Below are 15,896 nucleotides of genomic sequence, written 5' to 3'. Positions count from 1 at the left end.
CATGAACCTATAGATTACGACTGACTTAGGTGTATCCACTGGCTTTGTCTCTTTATCCTTCATCGTCTTGTCCTTAAGAAGCTAAAAATAGCTTCCATTATTGCTTGCATACAAGATCAAATCACTATCCATGCTTTCTAGCAGTTGTGATGCTAATTCTTCCATCAGTATATGGTCTTTGACGTGGGGTTTCTGCATAGCCTTAGGGCTATGTTTCCGAGTTGATTTTGGCGAGTTCTGCACCGAGGGTGAAGATTGAACCGAATCTTTGTTTTTCGTTTCCCTTGATGGTGCTTTTGGACGGGGTCCAAGTATGTGACGTACAGGTTGCCCACAATTGCTAAACTCGTCCATATTTTTCACATCGGCTATTTCATAGTGCCTATCGTATTTGTCGACCACGATGACATCTTGACCTGACCTTTTACATTGGGCATTGTGAATTTCCATTGGTCTCTCCTCCGGCTCGGCATCTTCCAATGCTTCTTGAAATTCCACTTGGACTCCTGAAAAGGACACTGCTTCTTGTAAAGATGGACTTCTTAATCCCACTCTTGAAGATATAGGGTCTCTTTGTTGAGTTTGAACTCCCCCCATCCAAGAGTGTTCCATATCTGATGTTGGCATCTGTTGAATGCCTGGTGACATGACTTCTTGTGCTTTGTTAAGTAGCTCTTGAGACCAAGCTAGTTCTTTTTGAAGTTGGGCTATCTTCATATTTGGTACCTCTTGTGCTGGTGTGCACGAGACTTGTGTTGTGTCTTTCCATGTTGTGCCTTGTGTTGTGCCACCCATTTGTGTAGTGACAGATGTAGTTGTTAACTCTTCCAAGTGCGTAGTTAGAGGTAAACCCATGACAAGATGGTATACATTACCACCTTTAGACATGTAGTCTTCTCCTCTTGAGCCAAACGCTTCTGCTGTAAAGTAATGATTGTTTTCTACAGGAACTTCATGACTTGTGATAGCCCTGTAGTATCGACCGTCTTTGTCTCCATAGAGGGTACCAAACTTTTGTTTTCCATCTTGTGCTTTGTATAGAAAAATACTTGGAGGATATGCATAGAGTTCTGTAAGTTGATCCTTGTACAACATTTCTATCTCATTGTCGATGTATTTTCCGTGCCTCATGTAAATTGATCCCAGACAGTCTTCCATGAAATTTGGATGTGGGTGTAGTACATTCTTCGCTGTTTCAACTTCCACATATTGAGATGTCCGAGTTTCCTCTGTATCTTTCTTTGTCTTGATGTACAAATTCCGATTGACATCCTCATAGCATGGCAGTCCTTTGTAGTATCCAATCAGATAGATCCGAATTTGCTCTCTTGTAATATCTGTGGATTTACTTGAAGCTTCTTCCTAACTGGTCTGATTCCTTTGAGACGCCATTGCTTTCGTCTTGACTCCCTTGTTGTACCTGTTCAGTGATAGCTCTAATTGCTTGCCTCGATGCTAATAAAAACTATTAGCACCCTTGTGTCGGTCTTTTTCGCTTGAGGTTCTTCAGCTTTTGTGGATGCCTTAATCTCTGAGTTTTCTGAATTGGGCTTTGCTTGAACTTCTCAGCTCCCTTGCTTGCAAGACTGATATTGTCTTGTCTGGCTGCTTGCTTTTCCTAGAGCTTTTTAGCAGGCCTCGATCTAGTGGAAGCACTGTGATAAGTTATGCAACTTACCATTATACTGCAACGACTGCTCCCTTTGTAGCGATTCTTGAGTCGAGCTAACCTGTGTTCACTTTAGCACACAATCTACAAAATTCTATTTAGCTGGCTAACTTTTTCACAATGAATGCAAAAATCCTTGATGTACCTTTGACGGCCACACTTTTTCCTTGAGCACCTTCCAGCAGGTGACCAATGGTTTTCCCAAAAGATAATTTCAATCTGCTAACTTAGCAGTCTTCAAAAACCGTGACCGTTTTCTCACAATTCTTTCGAACTGTCGGTTTTAGACACTCCTGACTTCCGAATGCATTTCGAGGCTTTAAACGACATTTTTTTCAAAGTCGAACAAAACGGTTGCCGTTGGCTTACATTTAGTTCAAGTTCTACTCTAAGATCTGTAGAGCCGCTCTCAGGCTACGTTTTGATATAAAAACTTTTCCAATCCGATACCGTTTGTGAAAGTTATGGCCAAAACAGTGAATTGCAGATTTGAATGGTCAAAATGAGTCCAAATTCAATTTTGAAAAAAGATTTGGGATCTCTGTGACACTGTGAACACTCTTGTATGGTCAAAGTTACAGTTGGACCCTTAAACTAGCCTAGAGGCATCCTACGCGTAGGATGTCTATATGCTCAGAATTGAACAAAATTTGGTCCAGAGACTCCCCTTGAGTCCAGCAACACAATGGTATGCTCAGAATTTCATTTGGACCTAAGAATGGCCTTAAGACATCCTACGTGTAGGATGTCTTTTTGCTCAGAATGACTTGAAATTTTCACCCCAGATTCTCCTTGATGTGTTGATCACAATGGTGTGCTCATAGGTTGGTTTGGAGTCCTAAATCAAGCTAGAGACATCCTACGCGTAGGATGTCTAACTGCTCAGAACTTGCACTGTAGCTTCCCCTTGATGTGCTTAACTCACAGCTATTTTTACTTTTTGATTCTGACACCTATAGGTTGGTCAAATGATCAAGAATCTGCTTTAGAAGCCTGATGTCTGTTCTGATGAATTCACTAGTCAAATCAACTCCAAATTGGACCAAATTTGCCTAGGAGGCTTGCTTAAGGCTATACAACACCCTACTATGTCCAAAGTTTGAATTTGGCCTCTAAATCATGCCTTAGACATCCTACGCGTAGAATGTCTAACTGCTCAGAATTGCCCCAAATTTGAACCACAGACTCTCCTTAAGGTGCTGATCACTGTGGTATGCTCAGAATTTATTTTAGAGTCCAAAATCACATAGAAGATATCCTACGCGTAGGATGTCTTTTATGCCTGTTTGACCCCAGACTTGTCCCACAGCTTCCCCTTGATGTCAGCAACCCAGTGCTATGCTCAGATTTTGGTTTGGAGTTAAAAAGATCCCAATTTTAGCTGTTCTAGTCTTTTTCAGTCAAAAGTGCTAAAGTCTGCTTAGGACCCCCTTTTCTCCCCCAAATGAGATGAAATTGATCACATGCACTCAATACAACATGTAGATCATGCTCCTGCAGCCATCCTATGGTTTTGGTCTTGGAATAATGCCTTGGCACAATTTGGGTAGGATGTCTAGCAATTTCAGTCTATCTGGCCTTATCCTGTCAAGATATGGTCAAGTTCCCCCTTCCAAGTGAAAATAGGGTAAAACCTACGTTTTGAACACACTGGTCAACTCAGAATTTCAAAATTTCCACCAGATCACCCTGTAGACATACTACGCGTAGGATTTCTTTTTTTCTCAGAATGGACTTTTGTTTCTACCCAAGGTGCTTCTTGATGCATATAACAAGATTATGTGATCACAACAAATTTTGGATGTCAAAATTGCTTAGAATCACCACTTTTGGGAAAATATTTCTCTGAAAGAGTAACATCCCCTTAACTCTTAGTCTATATGTCCAAATGACATGATCTTTGGTGTGTGTGTCCAACACAACATGCAGAATATGGGTATGATGCCAAAACTTGATTTTTGCTTCCAGAATCACTCTCTAGACATCCTACGCGTAGGATGTCTACTGATGAAATTTGTGGTTGGCAGAATTCATCCACAGGCATCCCCAAGTCTTGAGCACTACTTTTCAAGCATTCCTACCAGTTTTTATGCAAAATTGTGCTCAGAATCTTAAGTTTCTTGTTTTTACGTTTTTGACACTCCGTCTTTGGTCTTTTGGGTGTCAAGAGTTGGTCAAAACTTTAGTTTCAATGTAAACTTAGGGTAAACCCCCCCTTCTGAACACACTGGTAACCTTAGTTTTCCCAAATTCCCTACCAAAAGTGCCCTGGAGACATCCTACGCATAGGATGTCTACTGTCTTAAAATGCAATTTTTTTCTGGCAGTAGTATTCTCTATGCTCTCTAGAGCTCTCAGCAATAATCACAGAAACTTTTGCACTTCAAATCAGCTTCCAAACACAACCTGCGCTCTTTCCTACTTAGTGTTTTCCACTTCTCTGATGAGCCTAACAACAAATAAGACATACATAAAGTACTCTAGATCAACAATCAAGATATCCTACTTACCCTACTCCTACTCATCAATGTGAGATGGTGATTTTGATGTCTTGGTTGCTTCCTGGCCTCACACAGACTCTCAAGTCAACCTACCACCACATCTACCACTCCAACTCCTACTCTCTACACCACAACCTACTACTACCTAATACCACCTAAGACGAAGGATCTAGGCCAGACACATGCTCCCTAAACTCCCTCTAAGACCAAAAGAGTCCACCACTCTCCGATCCTATCTAAAAGAATGAATATACTCTGGCAAGCCAGAGGGACCTCTATCCTGCAGGACTAGTCTCGGTCACCTACTTAGGGCCCTCGTCCCCGGCAGCGGCGCCAATGTTGGACGGATACGCCGCGACGGACGTCAGCATATCGAGAACTCACCTAACATATAATGTCAACTGATGACGAAGCTCGACCCGAAGGCGCGTGGAAGCAAGCAAAGGGTGTCAATCTCTACTCGACCGACTAATGACTACTTCCTACAGAGATATCAACTCTACATGCCATCGGTTCTGTGAATGTGAGAGTCTCATATGATGCTACCGCAAGCCAAAAGCCCATTAGACGTTCTCGAAACGTTACGAAACTTGAGGGATATCCTATCAACACCAATAGGCCACTCTCCCTAAGGTCCGTGACCAAAAAAACCTACTCAATATCCTCCGTGCAGAAAACGCGTAGGATGTCTGGCCGGTTTTTGCAGGTCGACGTTTCCGAAAACTAAAGTGCCTAATGTGTAGCTCTACTCGCTCTGATCGCGTGGATATGCTGAAATGCAAAAATGGACAACAGTTACTCACCGAAACTCCAAAAGTAGCTCGCGAATGAATCTACCAAAACACAGACGAACGCGCGTGATGTAAGCATCAACGCGTAGCTCTCCTCGTGGGCAACACACTGCTGCTCTCCGTTTGCAATTCCGACCACCGTAGCTCCTGTAGCACGCACACACACTCTCTCACTCTCTCGCAGTCTCCCGACAACACAGAAGATCCGATTTATTAGAAGTCTCTTTACAAAGCTTTAGGTTTTGGCTTATATACTAAGCCTTAGAAAACCTAATGTCCGACCAAAATGACCTTATTTGTCCCTAGGCTTCTATAGAGCTTAATTACAACACCGTGAGCTGGCTTTGCTCATCCAACAAGCATCTGTGGCCTTAATACAATTGTTGACTTAAAATATGAAGTTCCCGTAAACCTTACAAAAGTGGCCGTAATGGCTCAAAATAATAATAACGGGATATTCGATGATGTCCATGAGCTTGTACCTTCACATTACAACATCCATCTTCGTCTTCATCACTTCATCAGCATCTTTATTTGGAATCTTTAGAGAATCTTTGAGGAATATTTATGGAATCTTTGTGGAAGCGTTGTTAAAAGGTTGACCTTTCAACAATGGTTCACCCAGATGACTTATCCCCTGCATTATCAATAGCATGAGGTAGTGGACACAAAGTTTATTGGTACTACAACTAGACTTCATCGACATGGTCTACCTATTGAGAGTGTTGGGCCTTATCTTGCCATGCCAATTACTAGTAATTTCACATTGACCACTGCACATGCTATGTTTCTATGCCACTCTTAAGGTCAATCCTACTGAAGTAGGTAGAGCCTTGTCGCTTATCAAACAGATCTTCTACCCGAGGTACGGGAAATCTGTTTTTGATAGTGATATGGTTTAGTGCTCGATATTCCACACACATACGATATGTACCATCTTTCTTTTGCACTAAAAGGACTGGAGAACAAAAGGGAGAGGAACTAGGCCTCACCATCCCTTTGTCTACCAGCTCTTGTACTTGCCTCATGATCTCCTCTTGTTGAGCTTGTGAGACTCGATAAGGAGGCTTGTTAGGTGGTGAGCTTCCAGGAAGGAGCTCAATGCGATGGTCACCATCCCCTCGTTTTGGAGGTAAGTCCATAGGGATATCATCGATGAACACATCTTGGAATCCTTTTAGAAAATTAGACAAGTCAAACTCTTCTTGATTCCTACCATTTACATTTGATGAAACATTAGTATCTTTTAGAGACTCTTTGACAAAAATCATGTACGCAGAAACTGAGCTCTTCATTGACTTATCAAAAGCAAGAGGATTTACAAGTGGAATAGTGCGACCACGCTCACTAGCATCTATATACATGTTCTTTCCCCTGTAGGTGAAGTAGATTCTCCTTTCAGGGAACTTCATGTTGGCAGCCATGCGATCAAACAATGGTGCCCCTAGGATAACATCCTCATGTTGGACAGGAGAGATGAAGAAGTCTTCTTTGTCGACATAGCTTTGGACATGAAGCCTCAACTTCCCAATCAAGGGAGTAATGGAGGCTTGTTGTCCCTTGAAAGCTTCATCAGCCACTACTATATCTCCCATCTCAAAAGCTTGAATGCCCAACTTGGTGGCCAACTCCGTTGATATGAAGTTGAGAGTAGAGCCAGGGTCAAACAAGATGAAGGCATCATGCTCTCTTACCTTTCCCCAAGCATAGGAAAGTGATGATCCTTTGCAATGAGCATCCTCTTTTGGAGCTTTGATGGTGGAAGCCCTAGGAGTCTCATTGCGAGTATTCTTCTTGGGGCAAGAACGATAGCCATGTCCTTGCTCCCCACACTTGAAACACTTATGGTCCTTGCGAAAAGCTTCAAGCTCTTCAGGAGAGAGTTTGTTTTTACCTTTGTAAACTCCCTTCTCCTTGGACCGATTGTTGTTGCTGTTGGAATTGGCTTGGGAAGTATTTTGAACATTGGTTTTCCCCTTTGCATCATTTTTGTCTTTGTTTTCCATGGGCTTGACATTACGTCTAGCCCCTTGATGGAAATTGATGCATGAAGCAACCATGGTGTAATGGATTACTTCGCTAATAGTACCAGGCCGTTGAGAGTTGATGTATTCGACCATCTCTTCAGGTAATCCCGCACAGAATTGCTGACTTTGCTCGGCAAAGTCTATCTTTTGAAAGACAATAGCCTTGAGATGTAAATCCCAAAACTTGTCTACATATTTGTGGATAGACTCATGGGAGAGGAGCTTCAAGCTGCGCCACTCGGTAAGCACTTTGTCCTTTGCATCGCTTGCAAGGAATTGCTTCATGATGGAAACTCATAGAGTTTTCCATGTCTTTGGGGCTTCACCATTTCCACGAAGGCTAGCCCACCATTGACGAGCTGATTTTTGGAAGTGCATAGCTACATGGTGTAGCTTGGAGGACTCTGTGAAGCCGTCATCTCCAAAGGCCGCATCAAATTGCTGGATGAAGGCCAACACTTTGTTGGTAGCACCGAAGGTGCCATCATAGGTGAGAAAAGAGATACTCTTTCCTCCCTCCTTGAACTTCTTTAGCTTTTGTGACCTTCACCATGCAGGAAATGATTTGCGATGTCCTCCCCTCTTGTATTCTCTAGGAGAATAGCCATAACTTTCGTCGGAAGAGGAGGAAGGTGAAGAAGAAGGAGAAGAGGGTGACCTCTTTCTAGCCCTTTTCTTCCTTTGTTTCCTCTCTTGCCTTTCAGAGTGATGAGGAGAAGGACTATGTGTTGATCTTTTCCTCTTGGGAGGAGTGGGCGATCGTCTAGACCGCCGTCTTCGCGGAGCCACATCTTCAGAGGAACTTAAACTTTCATTGCTTTCTTGCTCTTTGGATTCCTCCTCTCGAATGGGAGAGAGTCTTCTTTTGGGGATCTCTTCAAGAGGCCTCCTAAGCTCTCTCTCCTCTTAGAGAGGAAGGGAAATTCCATAAGCACGAAGTTGTTGAGTAACTTCGGCTTGCAAAGCAGGGTTGCCCATAGCTTGCTGCAACCTAGTAACGAGATAATTCACAAACATGGGAGCATCATCATTAGCACCTTCATGTGCAAAATCAAAGCTATCAATGTTCATTCTACTCTCTTGATTATTGTCAGCCATGTTAACAAAATTTATGTATGTACTTAGTGTATGCTTTGGCAATTCAAAACCTTAGTTGCCACTCCTCTTAGCCTTTGAAAATCGGCTCTTAAGTATCTACACCCACGGCTCAAAGTGGTTAATTATAGAGAGTAGAGGAGTAGGTCTAACATAGCAGAGTTGCCGAGGGCTAGCTCCTTTCAGACTTCTTATGGCTCAATAATGGTAAAGTTGTAGTCAAGTCTAAAAAGACTCCATTATTAATTCCAAAGCTCCTAAGGTGTGCACCATCCCCCACACAGTGGGCTCAACAAAACCGATAATAGATCCCAGTTCCACTTACCCTAATATAATTAACCTCATCAACCATTTATAGGCTACTTAAGGACGTCTCTTCTTAAGCAAGAAAAGAGAAACCAAATGCTCTGATACCAATGTAATGGAATTGGCCTATGTAATTTGAGAGTAGCAGAAATTAATGAGAGTACTTTTGAGAAATGACTTTGTGAGCATAGCGGGTGAACATAATTGAAGATAGCAACATAATCATAGCAATTAGTTAACTTGGCATGAACAATACTTTTACAAGAGAGAGAATTTAGAGAACATGACAACAGTTGAGGACCGGATTTATGTGGAGCCAGTCCCCCCTCCAATAGGCATTTGTATTATGATTTCTCCCATTAAGAGAGACTTGTTACAATACAATCTTTGTGTTCCTTGTGACCTAGGTGATGCAATGAAGATGGAAAGCTTCATGCATCACCATCATAGCATAACCTAAACTTGAAGAAAGCTTTAACTATCCCAAGCCTCAGTCCCAAGACCTCAAACACCTTCGAAGGTGGAGAGAGCTAGCAGGGAATGAGGGTAGGGAAGAGGAAGAAGAAACATTTCGTAGGAGAAAGAATTAGTTCCTCACTTATCATAACTCTTGTTGCTAGCATACATAATAGCATAGTAATGAAGAAGAAAGAGATGGCAAGCTTAACCATTGAAGCATGGCTCTTGGTTGGATTTGCACTCCATATCCAAGAGTGTTGGTGTAGGCTCTCAACCTCTACTTGCTTGGAGAAGGAGAGGGAGCTCTTGCACTTTGCATAGCACACAATGAGAGTGGTTGTGAGTGTGTGTGGGTGAGTATACCCCCTAAGCAACCCCCTAGCTTTCTTGGGTCGACCCCCCCTTGTAGCTCATGCTTGAAGCTCATTGGACCCCTCCAGGCCTAGCCAATGACAAGCAGGAGGCATTACAAGCAGCAAGGGTAGCCTTGAGACAAGTGTCCCCCTTTCCCCTTTGAGACAGAGGGCTAGATAAATGCAAAATCATTTAATTAAATCTCCTAAATTATTATTGGACCCCTTGGGTGGCCAACCAATAGGCTTCAGGCACACCATGAGGGCAACATGAGAAGGAACTTGACAAGTGTCCCTTTTGCTTTATTTGTACCATGCATGCCTTGTGTGAGTGTGTGGGTGTTCTCTCTCATCCCCCCTCATGTAGGGCTCGCCCCCTCCTTGTAGGGATTGAATCTTTGACTTTTTGACACCTCAAGCCCCTCATGCATAGGCCCCTCAAACCTCCCACCACAAGCTTGGCTCATAAGCGCTTTAAGCTTGGGCTAGGTTCTCACCTCAAGTGCAACCTTAGCATCTCAAGCATGTCAATCACCTCAAGCATCTCAATAATTAACCACCTCAAGCATCTCAAGCACCTCAATCATCAAGCACCTCAAGCACCTTAGTCATCAAGCATGACAAGCAGGACAAGCACCTCGAGCTAGGTCGGGTTCCCGCGCCTCAAGCTCAGCCCTAGCTTACCTAAGGTCAAAGGACTTTTACACACATTATTGGAGGTCTTCAATGAAGCTAACCCTAAGGTCTTATGCTCCATTGGTTAGCCTTGCTCTTTGATAGACCATCTCTCATTTGGGCGCCTTTACCATTTGCCCCATGTTGAGATAGATCTATAAGCACATGTCTATATCTTAACCCTTGTTCCCGTTTATTCTCCCACATTAAGTGATCAGTTTAATATGAGAGAATCATTTGGGTTGGTTAGATATTAGATATTATATTTTATGACAATCCACTTGTTATTGATGTCAATAGCTTGGACTATAGTCTGGGTAGCTCGTGCTGGAGAAGTAAGAGCCAAATAGTATATCTTCCAACAGTAAACTCGGTGGATTCCATACAGACGCTTTTAAATAACATAAGATAGGTGGGGCCATTTCTTGCAAGCTTCAGTTGTGGTGGTAGTTTTTTTGCTTAAGGAGTGGGGTGATGGGGGTGAGAATGAAGACCCCAGCATGCAAGTAGTGGGGGAAACTCACTCATGTGGTTTTGTCGGCTCGTACCACTGAACTTTGATCCTATAATAACCCCAAGAATAAACCATCTTTATTCATGATGAGATGCCTTTTGGTTTTAAACCAAGGCTTACACGTGTTTTCCTTTAAAAAAATTTAAGGTGTTTCATCCCAAAATTCTCACACTACTATATGTGAAAATTTTCCTCCATCCTTCCCACATTAGGTATAAGATAGGAGGTACCTAAGGGGCCACCCTTAGGGACCTAGTGCCCACCATTGAGCATGGATAATATAGCTAGAATATCATGAAACTCTGAGTGATAATTATGTAGATACCCTTTTATCAATATCCATAGCCTGATCCTTTCAAATCCATTGTTACAAACATCTTGTACCAACCTTTTTATGTCTTGGGTCGCATGTCAATATGAGGAATTGGAAAAAAGGATAGGCTTTATCTATGATAGTATGACCTTATGTGCCCATCATGAGGGGCGATTGCTACCTCTGTGAATGTACTTGAAGATCTAATTTGAGACTGTTTTCTCTTTGTCTAGCTTCTTTCTAATGATGTTTCCATCCTCTATCTCAAGTTGCATACTAAATAATGTTGTCTTTTTTCCTACCCCATTCTAGAAGGTTGTGACATTGTGGTCAATTGTTAGACAAGGGGGATAGATTGGAAATTGTTGAAGATAGAAATGGTCATTATTGTTGACCCATAGCCTATCATGTAATGGAATTGATATTTTGATGATATTTGTGAAATATTTGATATTTTGATGAAGTATTGCAATGTTGATTTGAATTGTGGAATATGATCACTTGTTGGGTGTTGTGTGAGCAGATCAGTGATATTGGCACATGCTGGACAATAAGGCGATAGCAGTTATTCGGAATAAAACTGCCACCATTGGATTTTCTGTGGCAAGCCTTAGTATTTATGGTTTAGTTATAAGTTGAGATGTAGACAGCTATTAATTGTTACATTGAGCTCTTTATGAGCCAGGACCATTTTATGCCCAAGTGTGAACTGGATGTAACTCATTTTTGAGCATGAACTTTTATATAAATTAAATACGTGCAAGAGGGACATGCTCACTCTTGCACGGGGGGAGATTGCACCCAGTGTTTGTGTATTCTTCTCTCCTCTCTTCTCTCTCGTCATGCTCGCGTAGCACTCCGCTCTAGGAGGTGCGCGTGCACGTGCTCTCCCTCACCCTCTTCCGCTCTCCGTCTCTTGCTGTTCGCGTATAGCTTCGATTACGAGTTCGTGGATGTGCCAGGGCTACCGCGCCTCCGTTTGTAGCAGTGGTATCAAAGCCAAGGAAGATATCCTCGAAAGTCACAAAATCCTACGAGATCCGCATAGGTTTATGGACAAAAGGGGATTAGCATGACTTAAGCTAAGTTATTTTTTTTAATCAATTCAGTTATTTTTGCCAAATAGTGTCGACTTGTGTAAATGCATGGTGACTTGAACCGATTATGAGTAAGGCGAGCTTCCCTTCTCTTTTGGCATCACGAGCCTACCGCCTACGGGGAAACACCCCTAATAAGAGCATTGTTTTAAGTTTTGAAAGGTAAACGCCTGATAAGAGAATCAAAGCATTGTTTAAGTTTGAAAAGCAAAGCCTTAACTTTTATATATCTATATGTTCTCCTTTAGAGTGTATTTCTTTGGTGGAGCAACAGAAAACGCTCAGGCTTATCAAGATACTAATCGACCTTCATCCTTCATCGCTTACGGATTTGAGCCAATGGGCTATGACCCCCACACATGGGGAGACAGTCGAGTTTCATCTACTTGAGAATCTGCGTCCGCCTCAGCCGCTACCCACCCTTCGACTGTGGCTGCACCTACTTCCGGCTACCCTCCAAATTGGCACTACTGTCGAGCACAAACCCATCGCCAATAATATCCCTCATGTCAAGACTCGCACCAACCGAGACCCCTGCATGGACCAAGCCTTACGATGCTTTTCACCACCACTTTTCTTATCGGCTCCGAGTAACCAACAACTAATAAGCGTTCTTTTTTTCCTCCAACAACAACAGCCTCAACTTTTTTTTAACCACCAAGTAGTCTCCGAACTTTACCACCACTAAATAGTTTCCCTTTTATTGATCGGCACAGTTCAACCTCTTTTTTTCTTTTTTTTCCCTTAAGGCTATTACCTTGCTACTGTCACTTTTCTTTTACTTTTACTCTCCTTCACATCACCTTCCCTATTATTCGGTACGCCCCATCACATCATCTCTCACACCCCCCCCCGCCCCCAATGTTTTCTTTTTTCGGATACCTACAAGAAGAAAACACACACACACATTCAAAAAAAAAAAATGGGAAAGAGAAGCTTAGAATACCATAACACAGAGATATTTTTTATCTCTCTCTTCACCATCTCTAAGGAAGAGCATGCACACACTCACACACACTCCACGAAGACGACAGTAATTTCATTCACATAACCCTCAACGCTGAATCGCGATTTTGAGCTGATCACTCTACGTCTTAATTCTCTCCCTCGTGATGGAGACAAACGGCGCCAGTAACCCTTCTGATTGGACCACCGATTCACCTCTCCCGGCATCGACCTTGGAGCAACAAGTATTCTTGTTGGAATTAGACATTGTGAATCAACGCCTTGCAGCAAATGATCAGAAACGAGCACACGAAGACGACAACGAAGATGAACGTATGATTTTGAAGGCTGCATTCGAAGCTCAACAATCCAGCAAAGAGGCAAAGATAAGTCAAAAATCTTTCACGTTTTTCAAGTTTGATGGTCGCAAAATTGGTAAAACAGTGCTATCTTGGTTAACTCAATTCGACGATTATTTTGTTGGCGAATCTTTCACTGAAAAAGATAAAATTAAATGTGCTACTAATCACCTTTCTGGTCAAGCTTCACTCTGGTGGAGCGTGCTTCGCAAAACAGCAGAACGATCATCAACTTGGGACAGTTTTCAACAGCGGGTTAAAGATTCCTTCCTACCTCCTCAGTTTGGTCTTGACGCTCGTTGTGCTTGGGCCAAATTCTCTTGGATGCAAGAAGACACCATCTCTCGTTACACTGACCGCTTCTGGGAACGTCTTCTACTCCTCCGTATGGTAGAAGAAGTGCCTGCAGAGTCTCTCTAATGCAAATATGAAGACGGTCTTCCCAATGGTATTCAGTCAAAACTCAATTCTCTTAAACCGGCGTCTCTTTATGAAGCTATATCCTTCGCCTATGATGCTGAGAAAGAAATCAACTCTATCGTCCATGAAGTGCGCAACACGCGTAACCCCAACCGTCCCAATTTTCAACCTCGCAATCAGTGGAGTAACAACAACCGCAACCGCAACCGCAATCGCAACGGTAATAATTTCAACAGGTATACTTCAAACCCTCGCACAAATAATTACACACAAAACCGTCCACCCCCCTTTCCCCGTAGTCACCAAAATAATCATCGCCCACAACACAATTTTGCCACTCCACCCACACACACTGCACCTCAAATTTCAAACACACATCCCAACCCCCTTGCACGTCGTAATGGTGTTCGGTGCTTCAAATGCCGCCAATACGGCCATGTTGACGCCAACTGCACCAACAATCGTCCACCCGGACCTCACCAACCCACAGCTCGCATACACAACATCGAAGATGAATCAAAACGCCTAGACGACGCCATGGCTGATTGGACAGCCGCAACACCACCTCACGTCCCAGGTACGCCAATTTCAATTCATGCTCTGCTCCGTCAGAAAGGCAAAATTCAAAATTCAAGTGCGTCTATTTTACATGATGATGGTAGTTCACACGATTTTATTTCTGAAAAATTGGTACGAAATTGAATTTAATCACCACACCATCTGCATACAAAGTTAAATGTGTTTTTCAAGGTACTAGGTACAATGGCACACGTGAAATTAAATCTCTCACACTTACTATTAGTGATTACACAGAACAGCGTGATTTTTTAATTGCACCATTGCAATCCACCGATATCATTTTGGGCATGCCTTTTCGACACCAACATAATCCACACATTGACTATCGCACACACACAATGAATTTCACTTTCCATGGCAAATCTATTTCACTTTCTGCTGATGCATCACTTGCTATGTTTCCCTTGATATCACACACACAAGCAAAACGTGCACTACGAAAGGATGACAAAGCATACATGATATTTGTTACTGAAGTGGAGCACACACAATCATCTCTCTATCACACACATAATGATTTCCTCTCACAATATAATGATTGCTTTGTGGATGATTACCCCCCTCACCTCCCACCCTCTCGTGGTGACTTAGATCATAAAATTGAAATTTTTCCAGGCTCACAACCTCCACACAGAGCACCATATAGACATAGTCCCTTGCACCAACAAGAAATCCAAAAACAAATCACCGAACTCCTAGATAAGGGCCTCATCCATCCTAGTGCATCCCCTTTTGGTGTCCCAGTTCTCCTAGTCCAAAAGAAAAACAAAACTTTTCGCATGTGCATCGACTACCGTGCATTAAACAAGGTTACTGTCAAAAACCGCTATCCCATCCCACGTATAGACGACCTCCTAGATCACTTACGCGGAGCGAAACTGTTCAGCAAAATTGACTTGAAATCAGGATACCATCAAATTCGTATGCACCCTAACGATATTTTTAAAACTACATTTCGTACCCAGTCTGGTCATTATGAGTTTATTGTCTTATCGTTTGGTCTCACAAATGCACCTGCCACATTTGCTAGGATGATGAACAAAATTTTTCTTGATTATCAAGACTTTGTTATTGTGTTCTTTGATGACATTTTGATTTTTAGTCGTGATGAGCACGAACAAAAAAATCACCTGCATATTGTCTTTGAGTTATTGCGTGACCACCAGTTGTTTGCAAACCCAGACAAAAGTACATTTTTTCAAACACACATTGACCATTTAGGCCACATAGTCTTAGAAAAAGGTATATCTGTTGACCCTCAAAAGATTGACACTATCAAAACATGGCCTACCCCCAAATCCATGCATGACATAAAATCCTTTTTAGGTTTAAGAGGCTTTTATCGAAAATTTGTCAAAAACTTCTCACACATTGCATCACCAATGACCACTCTACTTCGTCAAAAAGTACCATTCAATTGGGGCCCCACACGACAAAAATCATTTGACACTCTCAAGTATCTCCTTACAAATACCCCCATCCTACAATTACCCGACTTCACACAACCTTCTTTGTAGTTGTCACAGACGCGAGTGGCTCAGGCATAGGCGCAGTCTTAATCCAAAATGATCACCCACTTGCCTACGAAAGTCGAAAACTCAAACCATATGAAACCAAATACAGCACATACGATAAAGAATTGCTAGCCGTGGTCCACGCTCTGGACACGTGGAAACACTATCTTATGGGCTCCGAAGTTCTAATCAAGACTGACCAACAGGCCATTAAACATCTTCTGACTCAATCCACCATTTCTGACCGTCATATCCAATGGGCCGGTTTCATTCAAAATT

The sequence above is a fragment of the Adiantum capillus-veneris genome, chromosome 2 (assembly GCF_014529385.1).
Source record: "Adiantum capillus-veneris isolate H3 chromosome 2, ASM1452938v2, whole genome shotgun sequence".
NCBI lineage: Eukaryota > Viridiplantae > Streptophyta > Polypodiopsida > Polypodiales > Pteridaceae > Adiantum > Adiantum capillus-veneris.
The sequence above is the reverse complement of the archived record's forward strand: the minus strand, read 5'-3'. Positions refer to the sequence as shown.